At 40.1% G+C, this 6,562-nt stretch overlaps 1 long non-coding RNA gene across 2 annotated transcripts; it reads right to left on the bottom strand.

Moving 5' to 3' along the window:
• Positions 1-2,677: 2,677 nt before the first annotated feature.
• LOC135246649 (uncharacterized) lies at positions 2,678-6,001 on the bottom strand. Of its 2 annotated transcripts, none has more exons than XR_010327831.1 (4): positions 4,459-6,001; positions 3,778-4,059; positions 3,394-3,636; positions 2,678-2,965 (listed from the first exon to the last, which is right to left on the bottom strand). It is a non-coding gene; the product is annotated as an uncharacterized LOC135246649 (long non-coding RNA). The 2 variants fall into 2 exon arrangements; XR_010327830.1 differs by having other exon boundaries at positions 2,680-2,944; positions 4,459-6,000.
• Positions 6,002-6,562: the final 561 nt, after the last annotated feature.

The raw sequence follows: 6,562 nt of genomic DNA, 5'->3' as shown, positions 1-6,562 counted from the left end.
TTACATTGTTTAAAATTTTTTTGTTGACTTTCCTTTTTTAAATTTTTTACCGCAGTTGCGATAGGGGATAAAAAAGGGAATTCCCAAAAAAACTTTTATTTTTGAAAAACCAATAAAATTGTGGGGCCCCCCCTAGCATTTGGGGGCCCCAAAATAACGCATATTTGCTTTTTATGCCTTTGGAAACCACCCTGGGGGGCATCAAAGAAAAGGACCCAAAACAACTGAACAAACTCATCAAGAAGGCTGGGTCGGGCTTTGGGGACCCCAAGCGGGTTCCCCCTTTAAAGGAGGTGGCAGAGGAAGAATCCCTGGCAAAACTGCGGGGCGATCTTGGATAACGCCTCCCACCCCCCTACACAGCATGCCACCCAAGGGCTAAAGAGCCCCTTTTAAGCACAGGCTCATTAAACCCCGGTGGGGGTTAAAGGAGCGACACAGGAGGTCATTCCTGCTGGGTGCTATCAGACGCTACAGTGCATCTGCCTTTGCCAGGCCTGCTGACACTGAACTGCTCGTGGACTGAACTTGCTTTCATCATCTGTTTTTAACACTCTGCTATTTGCACATCAGGACCACCAGAGCACTTGAATGTGTTCGAACGCGTGGGTTTATCTGGCTGCTATTTGACTTTTATTTACTTATTGTTCTGATCACATTGATCTTTGCACACTGTAGTGTTTGAATAGATATTTGATTATATTTGAGTGGTTGAATATTGTTGTTTATGTACCTGTTGTCTTGTGATTTAATGTACCTGGCTGCTATGATGATTGAATTTCCCTCCGGGGATTAATAAAGTCAACTACCTATCTATCTGTCTGTCTGTCTGTCTGTCTATCTGTCAATCATCACACATCTCGCTCACACATGCGCACTTGTGGTCCCAGTGCTGTTCTGATATCGCTGGAGAAAGGTCGCGTTAGAAGAAGAGAAAAAAAATTCATATCCTGTCCTCGTCATTCTCTCGTGAATGTAACTGATCGTATGTATGCAAGGGTCAATGCAAATTTGCGTACTTCTCATAGTCTCACTGTAGCTGCCGCTGTGTGAGCCCGTGTGCTATACAGTAATCTGCATGGCTTGTTAGCACGAATGTGTGCCTGACCACCGCTGCACAACCAAAACTAAACCCGTACATGTTAATGTTGGTCTGACAGGAAATTGTTTTTTTTTTTTAGCTTCCTGTCCTACTTGAGAGTACACTGAGCTGCTTTTCTTCTACTTATTATTATCAACATTATTATCGTTATTACACTCACTGAACAATAATAGAAACACAACTTGTAAAGGTTTGGTCCCATGTTTCATGAGCTGAAATGAAAGATCCCAGAACTTTTTTCCACGATCACAAATAGCTGGGGACAGTGAAAGGCCCTTCGGAAATGTGCAGTTTTGCAGCAATTGGCTCGTTGACCTGAACGTTCGTTCCTCAACCATAAGACACCTCCAGTGTTGTTTGTGAGATTTTGGCGGTACTTTCCAACCGGCCTCGCGACCTCAAGACCACGTGTAACCACGACCACCCATGACCTCCACATCCAGCTTCTACACCGACAGCATCGTCTGAGACCAGCCATACCAACTGCTGATGAAACTGCTGGTTTGCACAAACAAGGAATTTTTGCACAAACTGTCAGAAACCGATCTTTACAGCATTGAAACTTTTGGTAAATGGACTGCATTTATATAGCGCTTCTATCGAAAGCACTTTACAATTGATGCCTCTCATTCACCCATTCACACACACTCACACTCACACACAAATGGTGAAAGGCTGCCATGCAAGGTACCAATCAGCTCGTTGGGAGCAATTAGGGGTTAGGTGTCTTGCGACTGGCAACCCTCTGACTGCCAGAGAACCGTTCTTACCTCTTGAGCTATGTCCCCCGCCGAAATATTTTTTCTGAAATATTCACCGAAATACATATTATAACTCCACTACAAAGCCGGATTATAAGAAGACATCATGAAATAGTCATGCAAAATTATTTTTTTCTGCAATTTAGTTAAAGATTTTTTTTTTTAAAACACACCCGCAATCTTTGCCCCATGTTTATCCCAGAAAAGGTAAGAGCAAACACATGTCACATTTATTTACATTGCAACACGCAAATATACTCATGTGAAAGTTACATCCTTTATTCTTAAAAATACAAAAGTACAAAATTACTACTTTCTAAATATTTAATTTTTGTTATGAAAATAGAATACTTTGTTGTTTTCTGAAATAGACAGCATTTATGTTTTAATGAAATAGACTTTTACAGCGATTTTTTAATAATAGGGATGAAAAAGTTATTTGTCATTTTCCAAATCTGACTTCACTGTGAACAATACATGGGTCATCTCAAGAAAGGGAGCAGATCCTTCAGACTTCTCATCTAGAGGAAACATTTTTTAAAATATTATATTTCTTTCATATTCATAAAAAAAAGGCAATTAATGCAACCCTGTGGTCTAATCCAGCAGGTTTTAACATTCAAATTTCGCATTAGTATGAAAAAGATTATTGCATATGTTTACTGTTTGAAATATAATTATGTATACATATATACATTTTTATTTATTTATTTTGCATTACTTTCACAGTATATATATGTGTATATATATATATATATATATATATATATATATATATATAGGCTCTGTAGTCCAGCACATTTGTTTTGAAATGAAACATCACATTCATTAAAGTGAAGACTGTAACATTCAATCTGAGAGTATGTTGAGGAATTATAGCCCTTTTTATTGATTTTATGTAAAATAACATGAAAAAAATTATTGATATATGACATCACAGTCTGGTCATGAACATTAAAAAAATTCTTACTTGAATTCTGTCGCTTGCGGCATATTTGTACACCGACTGAAATTCCACATGTCATGAAGTAAAGAAGGACCAGCATGACAGTGACCCAGAGACTGACACACCACTGTGCTTCTGGAACGAACAGACAAGACCCTTCAAATAAAATTTAATTAGTTAATTAGGCATCATCATCAGAATAATGTTCTTCATCATTTCAATATACAGATTAAATGACTGTACTCAGGTTTGTTCCAAGCAGTGCTCATGCATCCTGCATGTTCACAATGCACTCTCAGAAGAAAGGGTTCTAAAGGGTTCTGTGTCTCTACAGAGGAACCCATCTCGGGTTCTTTGTCAGGCAAATTGATTCAGTCTGGTAGCTTTCACCCTTTTCACACCTACCATAGATAGTTCCATCAAGAGATATAAAGGGTTCCCCTATGGAACCCATTCAGAATGTGTAATGTTAACGATAATGTTCACAAAAATGCATATTCACAATACTGTTCATAATGTTTATACGGCCAAGATAAACATGCTATTTAGTTATTTATTATTTGGGATAATAAAGAATGATTTACCTGCACAGGACAGGGAATAAGACGCACTCCGACTGCTGTAGTTTCCCATTTTCAGAGAGCAGGAGATGTTTCCAGGTGAATATTCCAGAGCCACAAATTTCCCTGTATGATTGGAGACCTTTAGACGTCCCTGGTTCTGGACACTGACCCTCCACTCGTACACGGCATCAGGACCGTTTTCCCCCGCACAGTGTAACACAAAAACTCCCAGTCTACAGGCAACAAGCTCAACCACCGGAGGATCTAAGAGAGGAATGTGCACTTGTTTACACTTCACAGTCACAAGCTACTAAAGTATGGTCACTGCATACTGAGTGTTATAGTTCACACTGTTAAACATCAATATTAACAATACAATATTGTGCATCCCAGCTGAAGACTTACCAATCACAACCAAGTGAGACGTCTTATTCAATACGAAGATGCCTTGGTCATCATAGGCTTCAGCAGTATAAAACCCACTGTGGTTTCTCCCAACGTTATACAGCTTCAGTGTTCCATTTGGGAAAACCTCTGCAAATGGTTCACTAGAACGTGCTGTCTTGGCTATAACTATATTTTGGCGTCTCCATTTAATAGCATGGAAAGACCTTCTGTGTGACTCCCGCAGATGTAGGTATACGTTTTCTCCTATCTTACCGTACACTGTTTGGCCACAGCTCTCTCCTGTGTAGAAAAACAGACATCTAGTTTTAGTTTGTTGAATAAAAACAAAATGTCAAGTTGCAATTACCTAAAACTGGCTGATAAGATTGATTATATCTGTTGATTTGTCAGTTCACGTTAAGTTCTGATCTGATCTGATCTTTTTTTTTTAATACTTTACTTGCAGTAAAGTGCAATGGTAAATCCATCTTTGCTTTTCATAAATAATATCAATCCATAACATACAGTACACATCTCTTTCAACAGATCTAATTAAAGTAATTGACTGACAATGCATTCTTTGTGACTTATTAGCGTTAGTTAACTTTATTTGCTAAGCTAATTGTGATTTGGATGCGGAGGTGATCACTGAGCTATTTAAAACAATTAACATTCGAAGTAGGTAAAAAATGTAATTACCTGACAAAAGACATAAAAACAAAGAGAGGCTGTGAAATGATTTGACGTCCATTGCGATTCTCTCAACAAAGTCTTCTGTGGAAAATATGAACCCGCGTGTATATATAGCGAATACGTGGTCGAACAAAGGAACTTATGCTCCAGTCATTTATACCTCAGGCCTTTGCAATTGGTCGGTAGGTGCAATACTCCGCCCATTACCCTCCAAAGGTGCAAACATTTTGCTGTGTGTTCTAGTGGCTTTGACACTTTCATGAACAGTTCGCAGATGGCCTTCCATTTGGAACTAATACAACCATTTCCAGAACTGAATTTACCCGCTGTTATAACAATTTTGACTCAGATTTCTACAGCTGCATGTTGAATTAACAGCAGCTGTCAACCAGTCATTAATAATCGATTAGTGCACTATCTGCCTACAGTATGCCACACTGCAGGCTGCAGCCAAGCTCGCAGAGTGGAGGCAGAGGAAGACCTTTCGTATGCAGCTTTGACATCCGCTAGATAGCGATTAACAGAGGGATCCTGGCCAACTAAACCTTCCCCTGCATTGGGCATTATTTATTTATTTATTTATTTATTTACTTATAAGTTACTTTTAAACTGCCTACCCTAATGCCACATCCCAAAGAGAGCATGATATGGCTGTTGTGTTGTCTGAATATTTGGGCCATTGGTAGTTTGGATGAAGTATCGCACACTGTCTTTGCAGTATTTTGAGGCATTAAAGAGTAGCTGTCTTAAAATGAACACATTTCAATGCTTTTTATGGGTTAAAATTTTCAGGTACTTCCCTCTTGAAATGGGTGAATCTGAACAAGGACTTTTTTTCTATGTAGAAGACTGACTTTGTTTGGGCCAACCAATGAACGTTTGAACCTGGTATTGAACCTGGAACCCGGGAGGTTCTCTTGGTAAAATCCTTCTTACATTACATTGCTATGAAATGTTCTGTTGACATTCCATTTTAAGCTTATACCGCTAGTTCCGCGATAGGGGATAAATAACGTAATTACGAAAAATACGTTATTTACTTTAGATAAACAATAGATTGTGTGGCCCTGCCTAGCAGTTGTGGCCCTAAATAAGCGCATAGTGCATTTATGCCATGGGCCAGCCCTGGAGGGCATCAAAGCAAAGGACGCCAACAGACGGAACAAACTCATCAAGAAGGCTGGGTCTGTCATTGGATCCAAGCTGGTCACACTGGAGGAGGTGGCGGAGGGCAGAATGCTGGAAAAACTGCTGGCGATCTTGGATAACGCCTCCCACCCCCTACACAGCATGTCAGCCAAGCTAAAGAGCGCCTTTAGCAACAGACTCATTCAGCCCCGGTGTGTAAATGAGCGACACAGGAGGTCATTCCTGCTGGGTGCTATCAGACGCTACAATGCATCTGCCTTTGCCAGGCCTGCTGACACTGAACTGCTCGTGGACTGAACTTGCTTTCATCATCTGTTTTTAGCACTCTGCTCTTTGCACATCAGGACCACCAGAGCACGTGAATGTGTTTGAACGCGTGGGTATATCTGGCTGCTATTTGACTTTTTTACTTATTGTACTGATCATGTTGGTCTTTGCACAATGTAATGTTTGAATAGATATTTGATTATATTTGAGTGGTTGAATATTGTTGTTTATGTACCTGTTGTCTTGTGATTTAATGTACCTGGCTGCTATGATGATTGAATTTCCCTCTGGGGATTAATAAAGTCAACTATCTATCTATCTGTCTGTCTGTCTGACTGTCTGTCTGTCTGTCTGTCTGTCGGTCAATCTGTCTGTCTGTCTATCTGTCAATCATCGCACATCTCGCTCTCACATGCGTACTTGTGGTCCCAGTGCTGTTCTGCAGGACATCATTGGAGAAAGGTCGCGTTAGAGGAAGGGAAAAAATATTCATATCCTGTCCTCGTCATGAATGTAACTGATTGTATGTATGTAATGGCAATGCAGATTTGCTTACTTCTCACAGGCACACAGTAGCCGCCGCTGTGTGAGCCTCTGTGCTATACAGTAATCTGCATGGCTCGTTAGCACGAATGCGTGCCTGACCACCACTGCACAACCAAAAAAAAAACCCTTAAATGTTAATGCTGGTCTG

The sequence above is a fragment of the Anguilla rostrata genome, unplaced genomic scaffold (genome assembly GCF_018555375.3).
Source record: "Anguilla rostrata isolate EN2019 unplaced genomic scaffold, ASM1855537v3 scaf0648, whole genome shotgun sequence".
NCBI lineage: Eukaryota > Metazoa > Chordata > Actinopteri > Anguilliformes > Anguillidae > Anguilla > Anguilla rostrata.
Note: the sequence above shows the minus strand (reverse complement) of the source record. Positions and strands in the feature narration are given on the sequence as shown.